Source organism: Callithrix jacchus, chromosome 6 (assembly GCF_049354715.1).
Source record: "Callithrix jacchus isolate 240 chromosome 6, calJac240_pri, whole genome shotgun sequence".
Taxonomy (NCBI): domain Eukaryota; kingdom Metazoa; phylum Chordata; class Mammalia; order Primates; family Cebidae; genus Callithrix; species Callithrix jacchus.
In genome coordinates, this window is record NC_133507.1 from 81262990 (window position 1) to 81276221 (window position 13232).

The following is a 13232-nucleotide window of genomic DNA, read 5'->3' on the forward strand; positions in this document are numbered from 1 at the left end:
AATAGAAAAGAGAATGTAATTTGTGTTTTTTAAAAAAGTAATTTCATTGAATAATGTCATCACACAAACTCAACTCAGGAGGAAAGCAGCCACAGTATATTATTCTAGCTTATAAGCAAGATAAATAGAAACTCAGAGGAAGCAATAAGCCTTCTGATTTTGGAATTTAATGATACTTTATAAAGAGTAAGAAGATTAACTCCTAGTGTCAGCCAGGTTGAAGTGAAACAGATAATTTTACATGGTATTAAAGGTAATGGCATTGATATATCGTGCCAAATTGCCCCAGAAAAATTGTATTAAAATTCAAAATATATATTCATTTGACCCAGCAAGTTTACTTCCAGTAATCTTTTATAATGAAATAATAGAATACTTCTTTTTAAGGTGCAAAGATATATGCATAGGAACTTATTTATAGTATAGATGTGTTGTTAATGAAAGAAAAAATAAAAACAATTTAAATATCTACTAATAAAAATTTGATTAAATAAACTGTGGTGTATTTAAAGAACTATAAGGATTGTTTCACTCTTGTATGCATAAATATTTATTGAGTATCTGCTATGCTGCACATGGTTCTAACCACATTAATTATATCACATAAAATATACAAAAATCTCTGCTCTTGTTGAATTTATATTCTAGACACAATGTTTTTAAATAAAATTGTAATTGGTAAAATTTGAAATGCCTACATATTTTTTAAATAGAGACATACATATACTTCAGAGATACACATTTTCTTATACATAGATAAGCCAGATGTACCCTTTGCAATCTCTCCAAAGCCCCTGTAGGTCCCTTACTTGCAAATAGAAAACCACTGGAGTATCTTAAAAATAAAATAATAGCAGCCTGAACTTTGGAACACACTTAAGTGGATTCAATCATGGCTTTGACATATACACTAACTGCATGAGCTTAACTATTTAATTAACCTCACACATCCAGTTCCCCCTCTTTGACTCATAGGATTACTATAAAGTTCAAAGAAAAAAATAACTAAAACCCTTTACACAATGCCTAGAAAACAGCAGATGCTCAATAAATGTCTGCTGTCTTCACTCTCTCCTTAGACTGCCTTGGAATTCAGAAGACAACTGCTCACTGCCTTTCTCTACTAATTTATTATTCAACTTAAAAGGAAATGCATCCATCCAAAACATTTAAATGAAGAATTATTGTTGCTGGATCAAAGGATTTTTAATTTTCCTCTCTGTCCTCTTTCTCTATCTCAGCCCATATATACACAGCAAAAATCAATCAATTGTCTTTCCTTCAGCAACTACATCTTTGTGCTTCCTAGCACTGTTCCTTCTTCATAGAAGCTGCCTAAAAATATTTTTTAATTGGGCCAATATTCATTAGCTTACTTTCACCAGTATTCACATTTGTTTTCACAAAATAATTATTTTCTCGCAAAGCTTTTAATTCAGCGAGGGCAAATGCCTCTGCGGAATCTGGAGGAACGACACCCTTCTGAACTGCAGCAGCCTCACAATTTGTTTGCTATTGGACATTTTTGCTTAATTCATACACCCCACCTAATGCTTCAGCCTATGGGCACAGTAAAAGCTTTCAGTTGAGTATCTATTAGATAGTTGCAATCATGAAAATAAAATCCAGCGACACAAAATAACATGGCTCGTGAACCTAATACCATCTGGGAATGAGATGTTCTAATGGTGAATCTGCTAAGAAGTTAATGAAGACTCAGAATCTCTGGAGGCTGGACTTGGCCTCTGGCTGTAAGGTACTATCAAAAGCCATGGTAATTCTTTCATTTAGTCCAGGACACTGGTAGCTTATGAAATATTGAAAATGATGTTTCTTATGACACTCACTGTCTTTATACCATGTTCCATCATACACTTTCAGAAACTTAGCACTGAGGGGAGAAAAATGTAACTTCTGAAATAATGCTCTGTTTAGACTTATATGCATATGAAACTGTGAAACCAATACATTTTTTTTTTGCTTTGGTTGCCAGAAAGTTCCAAATAAAATATAAATCTTAATAACTCATTCATTCTTCTATGTAATCAATAAACATACTTGAAGCCCCTATGACGTGTCAGCCACCATGCAAACTGCTGGTAACTTTAAGCTCAAGGACACAGTGTCAGCCCTCCAGAACGTCATGGAAAGATATTGTATTAGCAGGTAGCCATGGCTATGATTAGGCATCCATGGGATATTCTGGAAGCACAGAGAAAAGGTCCTACTCCCAGCCTGGGGTTGGGGGAATGGCAGGGAGAATCAAGGAAATTGTCCCCTTAATATGATATAGGATATCAGTTCTGGCTCTTAGTAAATTATCCCTCATTTGATTTCTGATGCTTCCTAATTCTTTCTTTAAAAATGATTTAAGCCTCCATAGAAATAGTTTGAAAAAAAATACACATTTTTTTCTTTTCTTTTTTTTTTTTTTGGGACAGGGTCTCACTCTGTTGCCCAGGCTGGAGTACGGTGGCATGATCTCAGTTCACTGCAGCCTCCACTTCCGGGGTTCAAGTGATTCTTCTGCCTCAGCCTCCAGAGTAGCTGGGATTACAGGCGACTGCCACCACCCCTGGCTAATTTTTGTATTTTTAGTAGAGACGGGGTTTCACCATGTTGGCCAGGCTGGTTTTGAACTCCTGACCTCGGGTGTTCCACCCACCTTGGGCTCTCAAAGTGCTGGAATAACAAGTGTGAGCCACTGTGTCCGGTCAAAAATATACATTTCTTTATTCCTACATACCCATATTTAAATATACACACAAAGCTCACTAAACAATATCCTTTTAACCTAAAGGAATTCCCAAAACTTACAAAAAAATAGTTTACAATTGACATTACAAAGGGACCCTAGGGAAATCAGTCATAACTACAGGTAACTTTTTTTTTTTTTTTTTTTGAGACAGAGCCTTGCTCTCTCATTCAGGCTGGAGGGCAGTGGCGCAATCTTGACTCACTACAACCTCTGCCTCCCAGGTTCAAGCAGTTCTCGTGTCTCAGCTTCCCAGGTAGCTGGGATTACAGGCGTGCACCACCATGCCCGGCTAATTTTTGTATTTTTAGTAGAGATGGGGTTTTACCACATTGGCCGGGCTGGTCTTGAACTCCTGACCTCAAGTGATCTGCCTACCTCAGCCTCCCAAAGTGCTGGGATTACAGGTGTGAGCCACTGCACCTGGCCCTACAAGTAATCTTCAAAGAGTTGATGGTTGCTGTAAATATTTTCCATGATTCTAAAATAACTTTGTTTTAAAAATGTTTTATGAATATAGCATATTCTTAACCTTGCATGCCTCACTATTCTTCACTCCAGTACAACAATTCCAAAGACCTTGATCAAGTAGCCCTGGGCTGGTAGACAGTGACTGACAACCCAGATTGACTACATGGTCTCAGGATGGATCCTGGCTTGCTTCCAGATTTGACTAATGCAAAGCACTTGCATTCCTTTGCCTCCTCCTATACCAACTTTTCCCTCTGCCACATCATATACTGTGAGAGAATGGGGTTGTTGGCATAACTTCAAGTTATATCATTGATTCAAATCTATCCCCAACCAAACCTACTTTTATTTCAGATGAATAGTCTCTAGTGATCTGAATTGCAGGGGCAGTAAAACAACTCTACATTTATGTAAGCATTCCCATCCCCCAAGGAATAGTTTTCCAGGCCTATAGATACCTTAGAAGCAATAAAGAGTTTGGTAAGTTAGAGTCTTTTTTGAGACCTTCTAAAAAATCGGAATTCCATGTAATTGAGATATGATGAATTTGGAGCTTAACAACAAAAACAACAAGAACTGCTTTAATAAAGTACAATCTAGGCATAATTTTCATTTAATAGTGGCCACCTCATAAAACTCTGGGTAAAATGAGACTAGCCTACTTACAAATCAGAAGCAGCCAAGGTAGTAAGATGTGACTGCAGAGAAGAGCCTCAGGGAGAAACTGACTCCATCCCACTGAGCCCTCTGCCTGATCCTTCTCCAGCTCAAGTACACAGGACTCTCTCTCCTTTCTTCAGGTGTCTGCTCAATGTCCCCTTCTCAGAAACACACTTCGCAAAATAATACCCCAGCATTCCCCACCCTGCTTCCCTGCTGGCTTGCTTTGCTTACTCTTCCTTCCTTCCTTCCTTCCTTCATCTATTTGTTTCCGCATAGCACTTGCCACCATTGAGAAACATATTGCTTGTTGGTCTTTCCTCTCCCCTCAATATAACATATCCCCAGAGAACAAGAACCGTGATTTGTTCACTACCATTATCTATAGCATTTGGCACCAAGTAGGCATTCAATAAATAGCTGCTAAATGGATTTTCTTTATTTTACTCTTTTAGCTCACATACATTCTCCCTGTGCATCTCCATACTGACACCAAAGCACAATGAAGGTAGAAAGAACATTCTCTGACCTCCTCTTCTCCTTGATTCTAGCAAAGAAAAGGACTCTACAAAGTAAAGTCAATGTCAATTGAAGCAAGTGCCCCAAGAAGTTCTGCTAATCCTGCAGTAATACACCTAGGACTATACCTTACAGACCAAAGTGTGAATGTATTTCAACTTATGGGTCTGATACTCTTGAGACGCCCACTCTGCATGGTTCCCAGAAATATTCTCTAAGAGTTTCCCAAAGGGAGGAGAAATCAATAGCAATGCCTAGTTATAATTTTGAAGTGAAACAGATTTACTCTGGCTTCACTGACTCCCTTTCTAGCACCTAAAATCAAAGGGCAGAAAAGAAGGAACGGTACTAAGACCCAGTGATTATTAATAAAATGATATTAATGAATATATTGCTTAGTACCTTTCCTGAGTCTTAATACCTCATTAAACTGACCACGGAGCCCCAGTTTCCCTAGGTTACTTTGCAGTTTAGAATCTCTGTAGCCAAAGACATTTACTGTCCTGAATAACAGTCTATGGGACCCTTTAAATCTTAAGTCTGGCTCAAAAGGAAGCAACCCAGATGTACATAGAAATGAGAGGCTGTGGGCCACTTAATTCACTGGAGATCTAGAACCTAGTAAAAAGAAAACTCTGAAATATAATTAAATAAGTAGTACAGTTCCTGATCCATAATTGTTCTTGGTCTGTTACTACAGTGGAATGCACCATAGAAAAAAATTTTTAAATAAATAAATAATAGCATCAGTCCCCAGAAGCTGAGGGCTTTGGGCAGACTTTGAGACATTCTAAGTCTCAGTATTCCATTTTGGTGCTTGCTACCAAAGTGTCCTACTAAAGTGCCTGCCAAGCGGGAATGAAGCAGAGCCCTAGCAATTCATTCAACAAGCTACCACAAACAGAAGGCTAATTTAATGGGGCAGGGCCAAACAGAGTTAACAAACTGCACATCTGTAAGATGGAAATACATTGTCCTCACTCTTTAGCAGTAACTCTCCTTGCTAAGTAGCTCTAAAAGCACTTCAAAGCCTTTCTCCTTCATGGTGTGTTGCTGCCAATGAGTTCATTTCATTTCCATCTGTGGAAAAGGAGAGGGAAACAAAATGTGGGGCTTTGGCCCTGCACCCACTAGAGCTGCCAGGGATTAAGAAATCAAGCTGCCTCTAACCCCTTGCCTGAAGAAAGGACCTAAGCAATCATGTTCCACTTGTCATTAACCTATGTATCTTTCTATGTCCCTTTCCTTTTGCCCAAACCAAAACCAAATCATGGTACATGAAAGGTGAGTCCAAGTAGGCATGCAATAAATATTTGCTAAATGGATTGTCTTCATTTCACTCTTTTAGCTCACATACATTCTCCCTGTGCATCTCCATACTGACGCCAAAGCACAATGAAGGTAGAAAGAACATTCTCTGACCTCCTCTTCTCCTTGATTCTAGCAAAGAAAAGGACTCTACAAAAAGTCAACGTCAATTGAAGCAAGGGCCCCAAGAAGTTCTGCTAATCCTGCAGTAATACACCTAGGACTATACCTTACAGACCAACGTGTGAATGTATTTCAACTTATGGTTCTGATACTCTTGAGATGCCCACTCTGCATGGTTCTCAGAAATATTTTCTAAGAGTTTCCCAAAGGGTGGAGAAATCAATAGCAATGCCTAGGTATGATTTTGAAGTGAAACAGATTTACTCTGGCTTCACTGACTCCCTTTCTAGCACCTAAAGTCAAAGGGCAGAAAGGAAGGAAAATTTGTCCCAGGCTCCCTGTGTTCCATCTGAAATGCTGCTTCTGTTTTCTACACACAGGGAATGTGGCATGGCCTTGGAAAATTTACATTTTCAAAACCCCCAAAAACTAAACTTCATGTTAGGCCCAGCTCTTCTTTAAGCATTCAATGAAATAAATTCTGTCTGCCTCATTTCATTTGATGCTATGCAACCAGCCCTGACTTGCCTATGATTGCTTAAAAAAAAAAAAAAAGTGAGCATGACAGTATAAAAAGGCCCCGGGATGCATGGCTTTGCTCAACCCCATACTGAGTAGCTTTGGCATGTCTCTTCCCCTCTTCCAGTCTGTTTCTCCACTAAAAAAAACCCACAAATAACACGACTAAAATGATCACCTGAGAGTGCTAAGATTCTGTGGTTCTGTGGATTTTTCTGAGATGCTTCTCTCTTTGAAAGAAGTATTTTGATCATCAATTCCTTCTAGCCTCTCCTTCTGTGTCAACTCCCAAAGACTTTGCTGGTGAGAAGTCCTTTGCTTTGTTAGGAAATTTTCACTATGACGCTTCAAATCAGTCACACAGGAGACTGACTTAAGATCCAGAGAAGGGATCTGACAACTTTCTCATCCTTTGATCATTAAAGTTAGGCAGGAGAGAAGTGGTGCTGATCAGCCACACAGGCCCACTATATACTTGCTTTGGGGATTCTGAAGATGGTCCCTTTCTAACTTACAAATAAATTATTGTGCAGGAAGCTTGCAGCTCTAAAGTAATTACTGGCCTATATCACCTTCCCAAGACATTTCTCTCTTTCCTCTTTCCCTCCTCTTTTTCTTTCTCATACTTGCTTGCTCTTTCTTTCCATTTTTCCTTCCCTCCTCCTTGTCCCTCGTCTTTTTACTCAGTCCTGCCAGTACAACTAAGGAGGTTATTTAGGCCTATTGGTGATCCATAGGAAAATAAAATCAACAAAAAATTGCTGCTTATCTTCAGTGAACAGAACCACAAAATTAGGGCTCAAAGCCATCTGAAGCACTTTCACGTTGACGCCATGAAGAAACCTATAACGTAAAAGCATACAAGATGAAACGAATCCACAATCACAAACTAAGATCAGCAGCTACCTCTATGTCAAAACATTCTGAGACACAGCTTTGTGTCAAAAGTTCTTTCATAAAAAGTCAGTATGATTAGGGGAAGATACTGATACCACATTATTTAACCAATGAACAAGCAGCATAATCCCTGATATTAATGAAACTCCAGATCACAAATGCTTAATATATTTTTGCTAAGCATGAGTAGCTCATGTGGTGAAGATTTATAGTTAAATAAAAATATCTTCTCTACATCCACTTGTGAACATAATACTCACAACATCCATGTGATTAACAAGAGCGGCCTAGTCCAGGAGGGTTGCCAACGGCCTGCAGAAGTGTGGCATATCTAAACAAATGAACATGAAAAGGTATCATTACGACTGATATTGTAGACATTTGGGATAAAGAGATTTTAAGTAAGTAGGGGGTTTTAGGCTGGGGACACATTGTAAAGAGGTCCTTAGGCTTAATAACCCTTCATAACCACAAACCAGGTACAAGAAAGACTCAGATTTTGTACAGCGTCCTCCTGTGCTTGGGTAGAAAGATTTGGCAGGACATAGATGGAGCCGATACACACTTTCAGTTTCTGCAGGAATTAGGAAGGCGAATGCAGTCAATACTCCTTTCCTCAGTCACAGAAAGTCACTTAATCCAGCTCTGCTATTAGTTAGTGGGCTAGGCCTAATACCCGCTTTTAGATGCAGAAGTTTCTGGTTATGAACATGCATCTTGAACTTTACCTCCAGGTATAAAACAGAACTTGTCGGGTACCCAAGAGAAATAACTAACTTTTGTCCCTCCTGGATTAATTACTCCATGGATACATGCCTAAATAAAGATTCATTATGATATGGCTATAGGACCCAAGCCAAACCACTCGGTCCTCTTCTCCTCTGCTTCAAAAGGCATTTAAAGGGTTTTTTTCCCTAGAATAATAAAAATGTCACACATCTGGAAATTTGCCATATTGAGAGTGAAGGCTAAGGGGAAAGATCAGTAGATTGGCACAAACTATCCTCTGCAACAGCCTCCTGGGGGAACAAAGCTTCCTCTGTTTCCTGATCAATCCAAGGCTCAGAAAGCCACAGACTTAAGAACTGGAGGGAAAAAAAAGCTGTTATTTGGAGTTCTGGTCCACTTGGCCTCTTAGGGACCTACAGGAAAGAGGGGGATGTGCTCACTTAATTGGAGCACAAAGCCTGCAGTACCCAGGCTCCTGGACCAAAGATGAGGACCTGGGATGAAGTGGAAGCAGATGTCCAGGCACCTGTGTGTATACTTCCTCCTTCTTCATTCCCAGATACCACAGCTCTGTTGGCAGGTCCCAGGCTGACCTCCATTCAACAACCAATACTTACAGAGCTTCTACCTTGTACCAGGCAATGAATTAGAATGAACAATACAAAGATGAATTACACAGGCTCTCTGCTCTGCCTACAAAGCCCAATCAAGAAGGCTGCATAAAGCCCATCATCAGTCTCACCTACCTCATCATAGCACCAGCAGCTGGGGATGCTGCATTACATACACACACCACAGGAAAAGCTTTACCACTCTAAACAGCACTTAGAACTCCTCGCCACCTCCTCAAAGGAAACACTTGGCTATTACACAACTGCAGCTGCCTTCCATTGACTTAAAGATTATCTTGGTTTATTATCCAGTTATAAACCAAGAGGAGGAGACCCCTGAAGCTTATTAGTCACTTGTACTTCAGCAGGAAGAAGGTCACTGCATCCTTCCCAAAGAAGAGATTTTCAGATAGAGAGTTTGAGGAGAAGTTCCCTAAAGAAGTATGGATTAGGGCATATATCCAGAGGGTAACCCAAGCCTGGCCCTTGTCTGAAGTGTTTTAGGCCACATTCTCAAGAAACATCCTGCTTCCTATGTTTTGTAAATTCCCAAGCTTGTTGAAATCATTTATATCCTAAGTAATTTCACCCGCTATAGCTCTTACATTTATTTGTTTGCTTTAGCACCTTAAAAGTCTATTGAGATGGCTTTCTCAAGAACTGTCCTAAACATATAAATTTTGGTTATTCTTACCTTGCATGTCCCTGGCAGATAACCAGCAGAGGACCTTTTTGTGTTTAAACAATGTGCTGTACATGCTGAGTTTTAGGAAGCATGCAATCAACTCCCCAATCTCACGTGCCCTTTGCTATTCACCCACTCAACATTACATTTCAACCAGTCACGGATTACTCATCATTTTTCATCAGAAAAGAGACGAGGTTCCCCAGGTAAATTCTCCTTTTCCCTCATTTGTGAAGTTAGGGCAGATGGCCTACCTAATTCTCATCAGCTTTTTTTACGGTTATAGCCAAGAGGATCAGAACCCTAGCCAATATTTAAAAAAAAAACAGAGCAGTCTCTTAAAAGCAAAGAAAAAGCAGGTGATACGTTCTTTCCTGTCATTCCTTGTGCACCTGAGCAATGAACGATATATAACCTTCTACAATGCATCCTGTTGCTATTTTCTTGATATAAAGACTCTGTAATTTCCATAAGAAATTTTGACTTGTTTTGTAAGGTTATTTTTTGAGAGATAAAATTTAAGAAATGTTCACATTGAAAGACCCTCTTACCACTATTCATTGGGAAATGTTTAGTGTCTCACACATTTCTTTCAATAGTCTCTATCCAGTGAGACAAAAACACTAAAGACTGTCTTGATTAACACCAAATAAAACCCACTTCTATCTCCACTTCCCATCCTTGTGAGACTCTCCCATGTAATTATAGTAACTGCTCAACAATAATGTGGAAAAGATGCAGTGCCAATGATTAGAACTAGGACAAGAAAGCAGTTTTCAGAAAGTATCCCTAAAGTCCATGATTTGGATCTATAATTTGAACCAAATAACTACTCTGCTAATTAAAGACCGACCTGTCAGGAGATTGAAAATGCTATTTGTTGGAACGTCCCTAAATGCCATACCCAGATCTCTATCAAACCATCTAGAAAATGTGATTCAATTCCAGGAAAGCTTATTACATGCTAGATGTGACTAGGTACAAAAATAAATATTAGACTCAAGCTTGATTTTCAAGAAGCAAATGATGGCAACATCATATCCAAGAAAAAAGAACAAAAAGATTTTAGATATAGGTTATGTTTTTCTTTTAAGAAATCTTGTAAATGATGTATGTTACCTGAAAAACATATATTTTAAAGGAGTTGAATATCCAAATGTTGGGTCCCATCTGTTTCTTTAAAAAAAAAAAAAAATCATCATTTACCTATGCAGTACTATATTTTGAAGATACACCTCTGGCCAATGACCTTAGGGTGATCGGTCCAAACAAAAGATCATTAGGTAGAATGTGAAAGGGTGCTGGGTATGATGGCACCATTGTACACCTGTAACCCATAAACCAAGAGTAGAGTAGTCCCAGGTCTCATTTTACACTTAAGCCCAAGTTAGCTGTAACTGAAAGGAGACAAGGAACTGGGGACATTCGCTAAAGAGATCCATTTTTCTGCTCATAGCACATATTCTGCAAGGTCTTCTGGCTACAATATAACAAGATCCTGGGTAAATACAACAGCCTTACAATGCATTTATGACCAACAAAAATTTAAAGAAAATGTCCCAAGAAAGTACATAGATACACACACATACATACATATATACAAGGAGAAAGGGAAGGAAGGAAATATAAAATCAAAATAGTAAATGGCAAGCACATACACAAGTCAGAGTTGCCCTGGGAGCAGACCTCTAGAACCAGAGACTGAGCACAGGGCCCTCGCATGGTGGAGCAGCTGAGCCTGAGACTTGTGTAATAGGTCAAGATCCTTAAGGACTGCTAAAGCAGTCCCAGGTCAATCCTGATCCCGAGCTCCAGGACACAAGAAATGTAAATCTTCTCTGGAGGAAAGCTCTCAGTTTGAGCCCTCGATATTGTTATAAATTAAATTGTATTAAATATAAGCTCACACAAAACTTTTTTCAAAACACAAGAAAGCAAAACAATGTAGGTGAGAGTTGGCATAAATGATAACAGAATTACATCCTCGATTACCAAATATCTAATATTCTTAGACATAGAATATTACTACATGTAAAATATTTCAAATAATAAAATATGAAATATCAAAATGAAAAAACAAAAAGACTTTAAGAAAATGACCAGCAAGATCTGCAAACCAGCCAAAGAGAATTACAAAACAACAGCAGTATAAAATCATCAAAACTGAAAACTCAATGGACAGATTAATCCACAGATTTATATAGCTGAATAGAGAATTGCTGACCTGACAAGACTTATAAAAAATGATCAGAATGCAGTACAGAGAGAAAGATAAAGAGATGGAAATTATTCAAAGGCTATTAAGAGGCATGAAGCACAGAAGAAGGTTGAACACAAGTCTAATGGACATCCTAAAAGAAGAGAATAGAGAATGGAGGAGAGGCAATTTTGAGACACAATGGCCAGAGTTTTTCTAGAACTAATGAAAGACACCAATCCAAAGATGCAGAAACACACTATATTCCAAGCAGAAGAAACCAACAGTACAGTTGACCCTTGAACGACACAGGTTTGAACTGCGTGGGTGCACTTATACATGGACTTTATTCTGCCTCTGCCACCATTGAGATGCAAGACCGACCCTGCCTCTTTCTTCTCCTCAGCGGACTCAGTGTAAAGATGACAAGGATGAGGACCTTTATCCACATATTCCACTTAATCAATGGTAAATGGGCTTTCTCTTCCTTATGATTTTCATAATAGCATTTTCTTTTCTCAGGCTTACTCTATTGTAAGAATATAACATATAATCCATATACTATACAAAATAAGTATGAATAGACTGTTTATTTTATTAGTAAGGCTTTGGACAATAGTAGGCTATTAGTAGTTAAGTTTTGGGGGATTCAGAAATTATATGTGGATTTTTGACCATGCAGAGGGATCAGCACCACTAACCCCTGCATTGTCCAAGAGTCAACTATATTCCACATCTAGATACATTGAAATGATACTACAGAATACCACAGTATTATGAGGGCAGCCAGAAAAGAGACCAGCATTAGACTGGCAGCCAATTTCTCAACAGCCATAACTGCAGTCAGATGATAGCAGTTATCTTCTTTTCATTTTCACTTGCATTTCTTTAATTACGAAGAGTTTGAGCATCTCTTCACAAGTTCAAGGCTCCGTTATACTGATTTACCTGTAAACTGACGTAGTTGTCTTCAAAATGGTAGGAGAAAATCTAAGTCTTAACTATAACACCCAATGAAGAATTTTTTTAAGGATGAGAAATAAATATATTTTCTTATAAACAAAAACAGAGTTTACTATCAACAAAACTTCACAGGAATTTCTAAAGACCATACTTTAGGAAGGAGCAGTTAAGCCCAGAAGGAACGTCAAAGAGCAGAAAAGTTCGTATACAGATAGCTACTTTTAAATGAGTATTTTTAAATTGTGCCTGCAAAACAAAACTAATATTTGCATTGTGGTGGTAAAAGAAGTCATAACTAAAATATCAGACAACAATAGCATATAATTCAAGAAAGAGAGTGATTGGAGTTCAAGTACTCCAAGATGTGGAGTTTGGAAATGGGGTTAAGATACCAACTTTATTCACAGTGGGAGAAAATGGTATCACGACCCTAATTCATGAAGACCTCGCACCAGAACTCCCTCACCACTTTCCCTCCCAGCCTAATGTATCCCAGCCAAGCCTGCTTTCCGCAGTTGTGGCGGGGGAGAGATTGACTTGTTTCTTGACAGAATTAAATTCTCCGGAGGAGGAATCCCATGGCCCCTGGAGGCAGGGTGGCTTCTCTGGGTACATGAAGGACAGAGAAAAAAAAAAAAAAAAAAAAAAAAAGCCTCCAGGAGGAGGAAAGAGTGTTTTGGCAGCTTAAACTTTCAGCTGTGTCTAGAGAGTAATCTACTTAACATAACTTGCAGGCCAGGTGTGGCTCTGTTTGTGAAGGGCTTTCTTGGGGCTAGGCGGCATTTGACTTTGGCA

General features: G+C 38.8%; 1 protein-coding gene across 20 annotated transcripts in view; it reads right to left on the bottom strand.

Moving 5' to 3' along the window:
- The window catches only part of LYPD6B (LY6/PLAUR domain containing 6B), a 202184-nt gene that overhangs the window by 102228 nt on the left and 86724 nt on the right, over nt 1–13232 (bottom strand). For 12 of the 20 annotated variants that reach the window (XM_035304971.3, XM_054257654.2, XM_035304966.3 and 9 more), the window contains one exon: nt 7513–7583. The exons of the other annotated variants lie outside the window; for them this stretch is intronic. The gene's annotated coding sequence lies outside the window, so the exon portion shown is untranslated. The remainder of the gene's footprint in view (nt 1–7512; nt 7584–13232) is intronic. 20 annotated transcript variants of the gene reach the window in all.